The 14,439-nt window shown below is 37.1% G+C and overlaps 1 protein-coding gene across 1 annotated transcript in view; it reads left to right on the top strand.

Moving 5' to 3' along the window:
• The first annotated feature begins 2,353 nt into the window (after window positions 1-2,353).
• The window catches only part of LOC136765490 (carbohydrate sulfotransferase 9-like), a 98,954-nt gene continuing 86,868 nt past the window's right edge, over window positions 2,354-14,439 (top strand). The window contains exon 1 of the mRNA XM_066719591.1: window positions 2,354-2,537. The gene's annotated coding sequence lies outside the window, so the exon portion shown is untranslated. The remainder of the gene's footprint in view (window positions 2,538-14,439) is intronic.

Here is a 14,439-nt window from a genome sequence, read left to right as displayed (position 1 = left end):
TTATAAATTGATTTGCATGTTAATGAGGGAAATAAGTATTTGATCCCCTATCAATCAGCAAGATTTCTGGCTCCCAGGTGTCTTTTATACAGGTAACGAGCTGAGATTAGGAGGACTCTCTTAAAGGGAGTGCTCCTAATCTCAGCTCGTTACCTGTATAAAAGACACCTGTCCACAGAAGCAATCAATCAATCAGATTCCAAACTCTCCACCATGGCCAAGACCAAAGAGCTGTCCAAGGATGTCAGGGACAAGATTGTAGACCTACACAAGGCTGGAATGGGCTACAAGACCATCGCCAAGCAGCTTGGTGAGAAGGTGACAACAGTTGGTGTGATTATTCGCAAATGGAAGAAACACAAAATATCTGTCAGTCTCCCTTGGTCTGGGGCTCCATGCAAGATCTCACCTCGTGGAGTTTCAATGATCATGAGAACGGTGAGGAATCAGCCCAGAACTACACAGGAGGATCTTGTTAATGATCTCAAGGCAGCTGGGACCATAGTCACCAAGAAAACAATTGGTAACGCACTACGCCGTGAAGGACTGAAATCCTGCAGCGCCCGCAAGGTCCCCCTGCTCAAGAAAGCACATGTACCGCCCGTCTGAAGTTTGCCAATGAACATCTGAATGATTCAGAGGAGAACTGGGTGAAAGTGTTGTGGTCAGATGAGACCAAAATCGAGCTCTTTGGCATCAACTCAACTCGCCGTGTTTGGAGGAGGAGGAATGACCCCAAGAACACCATCCCCACCGTCAAACATGGAGGTGGAAACATTATGCTTTGGGGGTGTTTTTCTGCTAAGGGGACAGGACAACTGCACCGCATCAAAGGGACGATGGACGGGGCCATGTACCATCAAATCTTGGGTGAGAACCTCCTTCCCTCAGCCAGGGCATTGAAATGGGTCGTGGATGGGTATTCCAGCATGACAATGACCCAAAACACACAGCCAAGGCAACAAAGGAGTGGCTCGAGAAGAAGCACATTAAGGTCCTGGAGTGGCCTAGCCAGTCTCCAGACCTTAATCCCATAGAAAATCTGTGGAGGGAGCTGAAGGTTCGAGTTGCCAAACGTCAGCCTCGAAACCTTAATGACTTGGAGAGGATCTGCAAAGAGGAGTGGGACAAAATCCCTCCTGAGATGTGTGCAAACCTGGTGGCCAACTACAAGAAACGTCTGACCTCTGTGATTGCCAACAAGGGTTTTGCCACCAAGTACTAAGTCGAAGGGGTCAAATACTTATTTCCCTCATTAACATGCAAATCAATTTATAACTTTTTTTAAATGCTTTTTTCTGGATTTTTTTGTTGTTATTCTGTCTCTCACTGTTAAAATACACCTACCATTAAAATTATAGACTGATCATTTCTTCGTCAGTGGGCAAATGTACAAAACTCAGCAGGGGATCAAATACGTTTTTCCCTCACTGTGTATATATATATATATATATATATATATATATATATATATATAGTATTTATATGAAGTACTTTTAAAAAGCTTCCTAGTGCATTACATATTTCTCTGAATATTTATCTCAGTCATAAAATACAGAAATACTTTCCAAGATATATCATAATTAATTACACTTATCTGTCTATCATAAATCCTCACCCCTGCTCTCGGGTTAAATCAACACTTCAACAGACCTGCCAATAGCATATCCCCAATGTGTTACATTATGGCAGCTTTTTGTTGGCCACAAATTTCTTGTGTCTCGCCTAATGGAAATGTGCCATCAAGAAAAGCATATTGGCACAACATTACGATTGGGAACTGGTTAAAAAAACTAGATACAATCCAAGCTGTGGTTTTGGAGGGCAACATGGCTTCAGGTTTTAATTCCACCTGTTCCTCCTAATTACTTAATTGAACCAACTATTGATTTAATTGAAATATAGGCAGGGCTATAGCTTCTGTTTCCCAAGATGTGTGAATCCCACTCCATTTTAGTGATTTGAGCTATCTTTAAATGAATCATTGAAAGTCACCATATTAATTGGGTTTACATATGTCTGTGCTTTTGCAGTTTATTGGCTTGTGTGGTCAGCATAATGTAAATTAAAAGGAGACATTTAAAAAATAAGTAATCCCATCCAGTTTATTTTAGTCTAACATCTAAAAATATTTTTAAGGTGTCTGAAAATCTTGTAGGTATATGATATATGTTAGGATGTTCTTAAATGCATTTAGTTATCTGATATGTAGGCTTGCCATTTATAATACAAACATAACTGAAGTTATGAAAAGTGGGAAACTCCTCCTTTACTTTGCTATTTGGTATGTGTGGGAGGGTTCAAAACAAAGGGACCTCTACTCTTTCCTTATCCTCAAGAGGCAAGGGCGCACCGCATATAAAGAAAAGGAAACCTCTAACGCACACAAAAGGGCAGCTGACAGTCACTTGATGAAACCTGACCGTCACTTTTTGCGGCATTGCAGTGCCAGGAGGGATGTCGAGCGGCTCCTGTGAAACGTCAGAGGCAAAACTTTCAAAGTGCCTGTGTCGTTAATTGAACAGGAAGCTGTACCTGTAAGTGTCCGTCCTCAGTATTTTTACTTTGTATTGATAAAAACGCGTTTGAATCTCAGTAGGCTGAAGTAAATACAATGAAAGTTTCCATATGCGAAGCGAATATTTTCAAATCATCCGATTTTTTTGTTTAAACTGTAGTGTATTCCTCTGCATCATGGTTCACGTTGTAGATATTTCGACAAACTTGTAATAATACGCATTGCAACTGCAAAAATAGGTCTACTCTTTATTCAGAGTTTGTTTCCATCAATTACAACATGATTTCTTTAACTTCATGTGCCCCATTTATTTATTTACTGACTATAAATTAGGAGTCCTATATTTTCTTGAATGAACTTTAAAACAACCCTTATACATGTATTGGTGTGTTATTGAGTGATTGCGTAGTGTTCCTGTTGTTTCTGTAGGGAGGATTTGTATTTTTTTTTTAAATTCAAGTTATGTAATGTAATGCTTCATAATGAGAAGCAATAGGAGTGAAATCATGGCGCATTTTTGTAGAATTTATACAAATGGAAAGACGATTTAAGTCATTGAAAAATATACATGGGAAAATTGAATCAGAAACATTGGAAGGTACTGAGAAGTACAGAGTTATTATTGCATTTGTTAAGAAAGTAAGAACACAGCAACCATCACTGCCTGCAGCCAAAAGTATAAGTATGTTGAGGAGTCCCTCATGGTGATGGTTAATTTCAGCTTGTTGTATTGGTCCAATAAAATGAAAGTACTCTGGCTATCATGCTGTGGTTCCCAACTGCAGTTTCATTAATTCCTTCTAGGCTTGCAGAATAATTGGTGGTGGAGCAATGTTCCAGCAAGATAATGAACCTGCTGCTCTGTACATTAGAGCAACATAATGCTCTGGAGGAATGTCGGAGAGTCTTTGTACAATATTATCCATGTATTATGCCACAAAAAAGTTATAAGGCAATACATTAAATGTCATCTTGAAATGCAAGCATCTGTTTTTAAAGTGATCTGGGATAAATGAATCAATTTAAGCTCATAGCAACCATAAAAAAAGATCTATAAAATCTCAAAGACAAAATCTATACAGAATAACTGTTACCCAAGTTGCCCTTGGCAACACATGCCTTTTTAACATGTTTCAGTTTTTTGGAGCAGCTCCTACGTTAATATACTGTAAATAAATCCAGAGGGATGCAGGGGATTTTTATTTTAAACCAGGAAATTAATTTGAAGTTTCTCAGTTCCTGGCTATACTGTTGTTAGATCTATAGCTAAAAGACAAAATAATGATTGAGGATGTATAATGGTAAGGCAGTCTTTGACAATGAGAAGTTATTTCCATTCTGTATCCTTATGGTCAGTTTTGTACATAGAGGATTTACATTTTTATTTTGAGCTTGACCAAGATTTTTAAATCTAATTTGTGTTTAATATATAATGTGTTGTGATGCTGTGCCAGGCCGCATGGTAAGAACTGCCATGCACTTCTTGAGACCCTGGGGGAGGTGAATTACCGAGGGAACACCTGATTGAATATTCCCTCTGTGAATGTCTCCCCTCCTTGATAAAACAGGAAGCAAAAGGCTTCCTATTGAGCAGAGCCTGTGACCAAGAGAGAAAAGCATTTGGATCATGGTAATGGACTCCATTTGTGGATAACGGACTTTGGTTTTGGAATATGGACTTTATTGATTGACAGTGTTTTGTCATATTTGTGTTTATTCTTAGTTGTATATGTAGGACCTGTGTACGTGTTGGACTTGAAAAAGAGTTGGTTTAAGAGCACCAGCACATTGTATAATAAATATGTTTTCCCCTACATCCATGCCTCTTTGAACCATGCCTTACAAGATACTATGTCCAAACCCACATGGTGTCACCATATATACAGTGGCTCTCAAAAGTATTCACCCCCCTTGGACGTTTTATTGTGTTACAACATGAAATCAGAATAGATTTAATCAGGAGTTTTTGGATAAGAAAATAACAGAAAATGTCCATAATGTCAAAGTGAAAAATCCTGGAAGAAGACATGCTTAAGTCTGCAAGAGACCTGGGATTTGGGAGAAGATTAATCTTCCAGGAGGACAATGACCCCAAACATACTGCCAAAGCCATATTGGAGTGGTTTAAAAACAAAAAGGTCAATGTCCTGGAGTGGCCCAGTTAAAGCCCAGACCTCAATCCCATTGAGAATATTATTTATTACAAAATATCAGAGCAATACAAAGTGCATTAATACAGTGTAATACAGTATAATACAATAATAAAGTGCAGTTCAGGCATAATACATTTTACAAATTTAGAATTTACACAAGTGTATACAAGATACAGTAACAATATATAAGGTCTTACATCCTAGATTGTAGAAGCTGATAAGTGCAGACAAGATGTTAAGTCAAAGTTAAGAACTAAGGGAGAGGGAGCAGAGGGGAAATCAAAATAAACAATACAATTGCTAGTAATGCAAAGGCAAGAATATGACAAAACGTTGTACAAGAGCAATCTTACAGGAGAATGAATGACAAAATTACAAGTACAGTCTGAAAAGATGTATCTTGAATAATTGCCGGAAGGAGGTCAGAAACTCTGCTGTTTTGACTTCAGTGGGAAGGTCGTTCCACCACTTAAGGGCCAGGGATGAGAAGGAGCGGCTCTGGAGCAAGGGGAGTGGAGAGTTACTCTTCTGGCCCCAGAAGACCGCAATGGTCTGGAGGGGATGTATGGAGAGATGAGTGTCTGAAGGTCACTTGGTGCACTATGGTTGAGACAGTGGTAGGTGAGGGTCAATGTCTTGAACTGAATGCGTGCCGGTATCGGAAGCCAGTGGAGGGAGCAGAGCAGTGGAGTAGCGTGTGCGAATTGGGGCAGAGAGAATATCAGACGAGCCTCAGAGTTCTGGATGAGCTGTAGCGGCGGGTAGTAGATGCAGGCAGGCCGGCCAGGAGGGAGTTGTAGTAGTCCAGGCAGGAGAGGACCAGTGACTGGACGAGTCGAGTAGTCAGTGAGGAAGGGACGGATCTGGCATATGTTGCTCAGGAAGAATCTACAGGTGCGTGTCACTGTGGTGATGTGCTGGGTGTAGGAGAGCGCAGGATCGAGGGTGACTCCTAGATTTTTTGCGGAAGTAGAAGGAGAGAGTGTGGTGGATTCCAAGGGGGTCGAGATGGGGAGGTCAGCAGAAGATGAGGAAGAGTGGGGGAAAAACAGGGGATCCGATTTGGAGAGTCTGAAAGAGGTGAGAATGAAGAAAAGGAAGCTTGATCGGTGTGCGACTTGGGCACGATGGGAGAGGAGGAGGGACTGTTGAAAAGCTTGCGGATGTCTGTGATCTTGGAGGAGAAGAAGGAGGCAAAATCATCAGCAGAGAGAGGAAGTAGGAGAGGGGAGAAGAGGGAGGAGAAGGTGAAGTAGTGGAATATAGAATATGTAAAAAGAGTTGAAAATTGCTGTTCACCAAAGGTCCCCATCCAACTTGATGGAGCTTGAGCTATTTTGCAAAGAAGACTGGGCAAACATTGCTGTGTCCAGATGTGCAAAGCTGGTAGAGACTTATCCACATAGACACATCGCTGTATTTGCTGCCAAAGATGCCTCTACCAAAAATTGACCGAAGGGGGTACTTATGCATTCTGTTATTTTCTATTTTCTATTTTTAATTAATTTAAAACAATTTGCAGATTCTATTTTTCACTTTGACATTATGGACATTTTCTGTGTTGATCAGTGGCAAGAACTCCTGATTACATTCCTGATTTCATGTTGTAACACAATGAAATATGGAAAAGTCCAAGGGGGTGAATACTTTTGAAAGCCGCTGTATATATATATATATATATATATATATATATATATATATATAATATAATATAATTCTACTAATACTGTACTATAATACATACTTCAACATTTTTTTTTTCATCATCATAACAAATGTTTGATAAAGAACTACTTTGACAGGGAATACAGCTATTGTTTGGAATTTCAGAATGCCTAGCCTAGCCTACTAGTCAATTCAAGAATAATTTATGTTTCTGGTGTTTAAGTTTGTTTCAATTCTTTACCTTTTATATAACCTACATCAAAGCAACTATTAAAAAAATGGATGTGCACTTACCAATCAAGTTTAAGTAAACAAGTGACAGCAGTTTTATGATCAAACAATGAAGAGGATTTTAATTTTCTTTATTATGACCACATATCCTGATCTCTTGAGCCCTGATCAGTAGTTTGCATACTTAAAATGCACAGAGCTGTTCTATATTTCAGATTTTCAAAGGTACTTTGTTGTACATTTAAATCGAAAACAAGTAGTAAATAAATAATAGTAAGCAGGAGTCATTTTGCAGATTGCATTTTTTTTTTTGTAAATCTGGTTCCTATTTCTGTTTTGGGTAATGTATGTAACCATTTTAAATATTTTTACAGGATTATATTAAATAAATGTTCTCATATCAAACAGTTGCCAGCTAGTTTTCTAAACATTTCCAAAGTTGTTGGTAGTTTCTATGGATTCATTTATGTTTTGCAAGGTAAGGTACAATACAAACATAGGCACAAAAATATTATAATGGCCAACAAGATAACATAGCCTATGCAAAATGCACATTGTGATTTCAAGTTTTGTGTTTTTGGATTTATAGTAATAGTTATTCTTAATATTGGACAAACACCATTAATTTTCTATACAGTTAAAGCACAAGGGGGTCAGTTACATTAAGCAGACCATTATTTGGACCTTATTTAACCTCTTAAAGTACTCTTAAATTCAAAATTTTAACCCCAGTATTCAGTTTGTATGAAAACTGAATTATGATTATGGTAATGTTAGGCCTGTATAATTCTACCTTGTATAACTATATTAGGTTGCAGGATTTTTGTTTTTATTATTATTTCATGTTATGTTTAAAACAATATTTAGAAATATTTGTACGCAGCATTTTAAACCAAATTATTCAAAAGCTTCATTGTTCAATTTATTTATATTTTAAGAACATAAGAAAACATAAGAACATAAGAAAGTTTACAAACGAGAGGAGGCCATTCGACCCATCGTGCTCGTTTGGTGTCCATTAATAAGTAAGTGATCTAAGGATCCTATCCAGTCTGTTTTTAAATGATCCCAAATTTTCAGCTTCAACCACATCGCTGGGCAGTATATATCTTGATATTTCTTGTTCTTATCCAATCAAGCTACAAAATAAGACCCAAAGACATTCAAACTACAAGTATTTCGTTAATCATTAAATATGCAAAACTAACAAATACCACATGCAGGCTGTCATGGTAAATACAGTGAGGGAAAAAAGTATTTGATCCCCTGCTGATTTTGTACGTTTGCCCACTGATAAAGAAATGATCAGTCTATAATTTTAATGGTAGGTGTATTTTAACAGTGAGAGACAGAATAACAACAAAAAAATCCATAAAAACACATTTCAAAAAAGTTATAAATTGATTGGCATGTTGATGAGGTAAATAAGTATTTGATCCCCTATCAATCAGCAAGATTTCTGGCTCCCAGGTGTCTTTTATACAGGTAACGAGCTGAGATTAGGAGCACTCTCTTAAAGGGAGTGCTCCTAACCTCTGCTCGTTACCTGTATAAAAGACACCTGTCCACAGAAGCAATCAATCAATCAGATTCCAAACTCTCCACCATGGCCAAGACCAAAGAGCTGTCCAAGGATGTCAGGGACAAGATTGTAGACCTACACAAGGCTGGAATGGGCTACAAGACCATCGCCAAGCAGCTTGGTGAGAAGGTGACAACAGTTGGTGTGATTATTCGCAAATGGAAGAAACACAAAATATCTGTCAGTCTCCCTCGGTCTGGGGCTCCATGCAAGATCTCACCTTGTGGAGTTTCAATGATCATGAGAACGGTGAGGAATCAGCCCAGAACTACACGGGAGGATCTTGTTAATGATCTCAAGGAAGCTGGGACCATAGTCACCAAGAAAACAATTGGTAACACACTACGCCGTGAAGGACTGAAATCCTGCAGTGCCCGCAAGGTCCCCCTGCTCAAGAAAGCACATGTACAGGCCCGTCTGAAGTTTGCCAATGAACATCTGAATGATTCAGAGGAGAACTGGGTGAAAGTGTTGTGGTCAGATGAGACTAAAATCGAGCTCTTTGGCATCAACTCAACTCGCCGTGTTTGGAGGAGGAGGAATGACCCCAAGAACACCATCCCCACCGTCAAACATGGAGGTGGAAACATTATGCTTTGGGGGTGTTTTTCTGCTAAGGGGACAGGACAACTGCACCGCATCAAAGGGACGATGGATGGGGCCATGTACCATCAAATCTTGGGTGAGAACCTCCTTCCCTCAGCCAGGGCATTGAAAATGGGTCATGGATGGATATTCCAGCATGACAATAACCCAAAACACACAGCCAAGGCAACAAAGGAGTGGCTCAAGAAGAAGCACATTAAGGTCCTGGAGTGGCCTAGCCAGTCTCCAGACCTTAATCCCATAGAAAATCTGTGGAGGGAGCTGAAGGTTCGAGTTGCCAAACGTCAGCCTCGAAACCTTAATCACTTGGAGAGGATCTGCAAAGAGGAGTGGGACAAAATCCCTCCTGAGATGTGTGCAAACCTGGTGGCCAACTACAAGAAACGTCTGACCTCTGTGATTGCCAACAAAGGTTTTGCCACCAAGTACTAAGTCGAAGGGGTCAAATACTTATTTCCCTCATTAACATGCAAATCAATTTATAACTTTTTTGAAATGCATTTTTCTGGATTTTTTTGTTGTTATTCTGTCTCTCACTGTTAAAATACACCTACCATTAAAATTATAGACTGATCATTTCTTTGTCAGTGGGCAAACGTACAAAATCAGCAGGGGATCAAATACTTTTTTCCCTCACTATTTAAAGTAAATAAGCAAATAACAATGTCACTACTTTAGTACATATAAAGATTCCCCATGCACTTTTGCACAGATTCATTGTCAGTTGTCAAGATTATGGTCAATTAATTCTCTTCCTGAATGATTCCCTGCCCAGAATTTTACATTTGAACTTTACGTGAAACCTAAAATAAATCTAGTGTCAAGGTCAGTTGTGTAGAAATATGGGTTTTACTCAGAATCAGTGATATATAGTCTTCCCCTAGAAACACTGCTTGTTCTTTTATTGATCTTCAGCTGTCAATAAATCATAACAAACAAGCTCAAGTTACTACAGATTTCTTCTTGCTGAGGTGGGTTTTGTGAACTCAACACAAGCAACACGTAGAATGACAACAGAGTGCAATATTAGCCCAAATATAATGCATAATTTAATATAGGCAATCTTATTAATAAAATATACATTCTTGAATTTCTTGTAGTAAGTAAAATCTCTACACTTTTTTTGGATGTCTTTTTATGCAGATGAATCATAATGGAACTTAAACACTGTATAATAGATTAAGGGGAAAATCAACCTTTATTATACAATCTAGTATTTACCATTTCCTCATAAAACCAGACCTTTCATGTCTTAAATTCCATGAATGTGTTTCCCGTATAACAATCAACAAGCAAGTATTGCCATTTATTATATTCTTGTGTTCCCTGGTGTACTTGTTTGCTGATGTGACTTATAAACACCTCAAGCTTGCTTTTCAAATTAACCTTAGTTAAGGCTATATATAGGAAAGACAAATATATTTTTCATTTTGAAAATATGAATGTGGTTATCATGAAATGGTTATGTTTTACCAGGGTATAATAAACAACTATATACTTGTGGGGAAGTAATTAACTAACATTATTATGAATAACCGTTAGTCTCCTTTGATGTTACAGCAAACTTGGAAAATTGCATTTGCTCCAGAGGTGAAGACATAAACCGATTGCTAAATTAAAAGGAGGACAAACTGCTCTAAAGGGATAGTCACTGCGATTTCATAGAGAATGTTCTCAGAACTGGGGAGATTCACAGGTTCGCTCTGTCACCTAGGCATAATGGGTTAAGATAAAGTAGTGAATTTTAAATGGTAAATACAAATGAAAGTAGCTAAAGGCAACTGATTACATTTCCCTTTATTGATCTCTAATCCTCACACCTTTCAATCCACTTTCCACAACTGAATTTTCAAAGACCAATGTGAACAGCTTAGTCAAGATTACATCTTTTTGTCTGACTTTCCTCTTTTAATACTTTCAGTGTGTCGGTGAGAATCTCAAAGGCTGTGAATTTACTTCATATTGTTTACTCCGGAATTTATATTAACTGTATTACTTTTATTTCAGTGGAATCAAAGCGTTTTCCCTAGTCAGTGAATAGAGGCTTTCATATTCCTTCAGTCAGCTAATAGGTACATTACTCCATAGTTACATACATTATGCTCCATAGTTAGGAATCTTAGTGGATATCGTCTGTGGATTTTTTTCTCCTCCTTCAACCTTTCTGACCTTAGTTTACAGTTGAAAAAAAACTAAATCTAAAGCAGGCTGCAAGTTTCAGGAAGGAATTTTTTATTATTATTATTTTTATTTCAACAATTTCCATTTGACTCATTTTTATAGGAATCCTACTTGAGTATTTTGTTGTTTAAATCTATAGGCAAGATATATAGGGGATATTGACTCTTCCATTTAAGCCTATGATTGGTTGGGGTAAGCATCTTTCAGTTTCGCCTAGATTGTTTAGAATTCCTCCTACATGGCTCTAAGTTGAGAGAGATTTTATATTTTTTGTTTTCCCATACCAGTTCATTCAAACAAATGAAAAGTTAAAGAACTAAATACATTCCATAGTACTTTGACCATTTGCTTTAAAGAAACAAAAACAATAAACAGTATTATAAATTGCTGAAATATCTAATTTTGCACATAGCTCATTGGAATCCTTAGGTCAGTGTTTCCCAAATCCTGGTCCTAGTAGATCACTTATCATTCAGTAGACCACTCTTGATCACTAATCACAGATTCTTTAATTGGCTTGGTATATTACAATATATAATTGAGGTGAGCTGTTTCATGGATCAGGTGTCTGGAACTGAACCAGCTGAGCCATTAATAATTTACAAGTCATATTAAGGGAGTGTTTTCTACAATATAATTAACACCTGTGTCTGTTCATTAATTGGTAACCTTGGTTAAGAGTTGTTCAGACATGTTTAAGAGAACGGAAGTTTATTAAAAGTTGAGGACTAACTACACATTATTCTGTTTGCTTAGGGTCTTGACAACAACATGCCTAGAGCAGAGTGTTCCTGAATCCAAGGACTGGGAGCAGAACAAAGGCTAACAAAAAACTAATTAAGAAAATGATTAAATAAAGGGCTAAGTAATTCATAGCAATTAGGAGTTTGGTTGGAATGAATACCAGGAGATGCAGGGGTCTCTCGAGAATAGACCAGGGGGTTAAACTCGCATCAAGGGCTTACACCTTAGCTCTCAATTACTTAATAGGTATATTAAGAAGTGTAAGTTAGCTTGAATCTAATGTGTTTTATACATAGTCACCTGCATAAGGCCTAGAAAAACATGATATCCGTCCAGCGAATCGAATTATTACTTTAATTAAATAAGTGTGAGCAAATACCATGTGACATTTGTAGACAGGGATTTGCTCCCTTATTGAAGATTAGCACAATAAACCCCTCATCTTTCACAAAAAAAGTGTATAAATACAGTATTTGTATACCATAGTAACAGGCTCAGAGATATTAAAGATTCAGATAATGAGCCCATTAGTAACAGGAAGCATAAGGGTTTTAGCACTGTTTTATTTCCCCTCTCTCTTTTCTCATTAAGATACAGATTTTTTTTCTCATTAAAAAGTAGCACATGAAAATATGCATCAGGTTTTAGATGACCTCAGTTGTCCTTGGCAACTCAGTTCACTGATGGGAAGTGAAAGTCTCAGAGGTCTGGGACTGGTCACAAGTGCACCTCTCTGAGTACTGGTCCTGACCAGAACCAGAATGTTTCAATGCTCTTATCTGCACAGGGGGTGAATTGATGGCATCTCAACCAATTTAACAAAACAAAACATAATGTTGAGCAAGTTTAAACCATTCAGTGACTTAATTTACATGTGTGCTATATTCTACATCCTTTAGTATTCCTAATATTAGTATTGTGGGCAATTCTTCTGAATATATGTGTCTCCATACAAATGTAATATAATAGGGTTTACACTCAGATGGGAACATTAGGATTGTTGCCATTGATAACACTGTGTAACAGGGGCTATTATTCCCCACAAACTTTGCTTTGTGACCAGGATAGTGATATTTTGAAATGTACCTATATCCAATGAGAAACCGGGCGAATTTGTGTCTTTTCGTTCACATAAAGTCAGAAAAAAACAACATATGAATCCAAATTAACATGTATTTATACTAAAGTAATACAAAAATGACTACAAAAGATTTAGAAGTGAGTAGTTTTTCACTGTAAATGAACGAAAAGAGACAAATTCGCCCGTTTTCACATTGGAAATAGGTACATTTCAAAATATCACTGGGCTGGTCACAAAAGCAAAGTTTGTGGGGAATAATAGCCATTTTTTATACTTTTGAGGCATAAGCAATTAGGAAATAACACTTACTACCCAGGAACAAAAATTGAAACTATTTGAAAAAAAGGTATTTCCATGGCCTAATAATTCACCAGTAATCCACTGTTGTGGGTAGCCTATTAGCTATGTTATTCTGAACACTTGTTCTGAATCTACTGTTTAGTTATTCAAATCTGGAAATATTAGACACTATGCTTTTAATCATTTGATGTGTATGGAAATGCACAACAAGAACAAACGCTATTTTGTATTATGATTAATAATAATCATCACTACCATCATTATTATTATTACTTAGGAGATGCAATTATTATCCAAGGTGACTTGTTTTTAGCAATGATTAACATGCATTGTTCTACATTTATAAAATATTAATTGGGTAACCACATTACTGTAAAAAGGAGTCTAACATTAACATGGAGAAAATGTATGAATATGGGAGATTGAGAGATTTAAAAGTGTAATAATTATAGATGCATTTTAAGGTGGACCAACAATACTACTACTAAAAAAAATATTTTAAAATAAATCACAATTTAAATAATGCATGTTTTTTTCTAGCAGATATTCTGCGGAAAAACAGTTATTTGATTAATCTATGGCATGTAATTCCCAATTGCACCCTCTTGAAATCTTTAAACCTAAGAATTTTGAGCTTCAATTTTATTTAGAGACGAGTAAAAAATGTGCAGTCTTAAGTGGCTTACTAAGATTTTCCCCCTTTCAATCAGTTGCATTTTTGATGAGAATAAAATATATAAATATATATACATAAACAGTATGTTTGATCATAATTTGCAGGTCAGGTTGATCACAGAAAAATACAATTATGTTTTGCTTGTTTTCAAAAAGATCATGCAAGAAATGCTAAATACGAATGGCTTTTATTAAGTCTTTTTGCTCAAATACTCAGCATGAAGCCTGTTATGCCGTTAAAATCCATTTCAATAGTGTAATGTTTATTGCAGTAAGCATACCTGCATTTGAATTTCAATGCTGCCAATAACACCGTTCCAGATAGCAATCAGTATGTTTGTCACAGTTTTATGTGAACTGCCAGCATGTTAGCATTTTGGATTCTTAAAGCACAGTAGGGATTATCATGGTACAATAAATCCCAGAGATAAGAGAGCTTAATGCAAGTGAGATTGTGAGTATAATCTTGGATGAATCGGGGCAATACTAAGTGCTGTCAGGTCTTTCCAAAAGGTTTCTGGCAGGAAGTTAAAGTGTATTCTCTAAGCTGCTAATGCCTGTTAGTCTCCCTTTTATCAAGTCGGTTGCAAGTTTTATGGGTCCTTTTTAACTTTAAAGTTTGTCACAAAAATGTCTTTGGTCACTTTGAAGATCCCTCTTTTTTTGAGGGTACAGCATATATGAATAGCTTTTTCTCCATATC

The sequence above is a fragment of the Amia ocellicauda genome, chromosome 2, assembly GCF_036373705.1.
Source record: "Amia ocellicauda isolate fAmiCal2 chromosome 2, fAmiCal2.hap1, whole genome shotgun sequence".
NCBI classification, from domain to species: Eukaryota; Metazoa; Chordata; class Actinopteri; order Amiiformes; family Amiidae; genus Amia; species Amia ocellicauda.
This window is presented reverse-complemented; position numbering and strand designations above follow the sequence as displayed.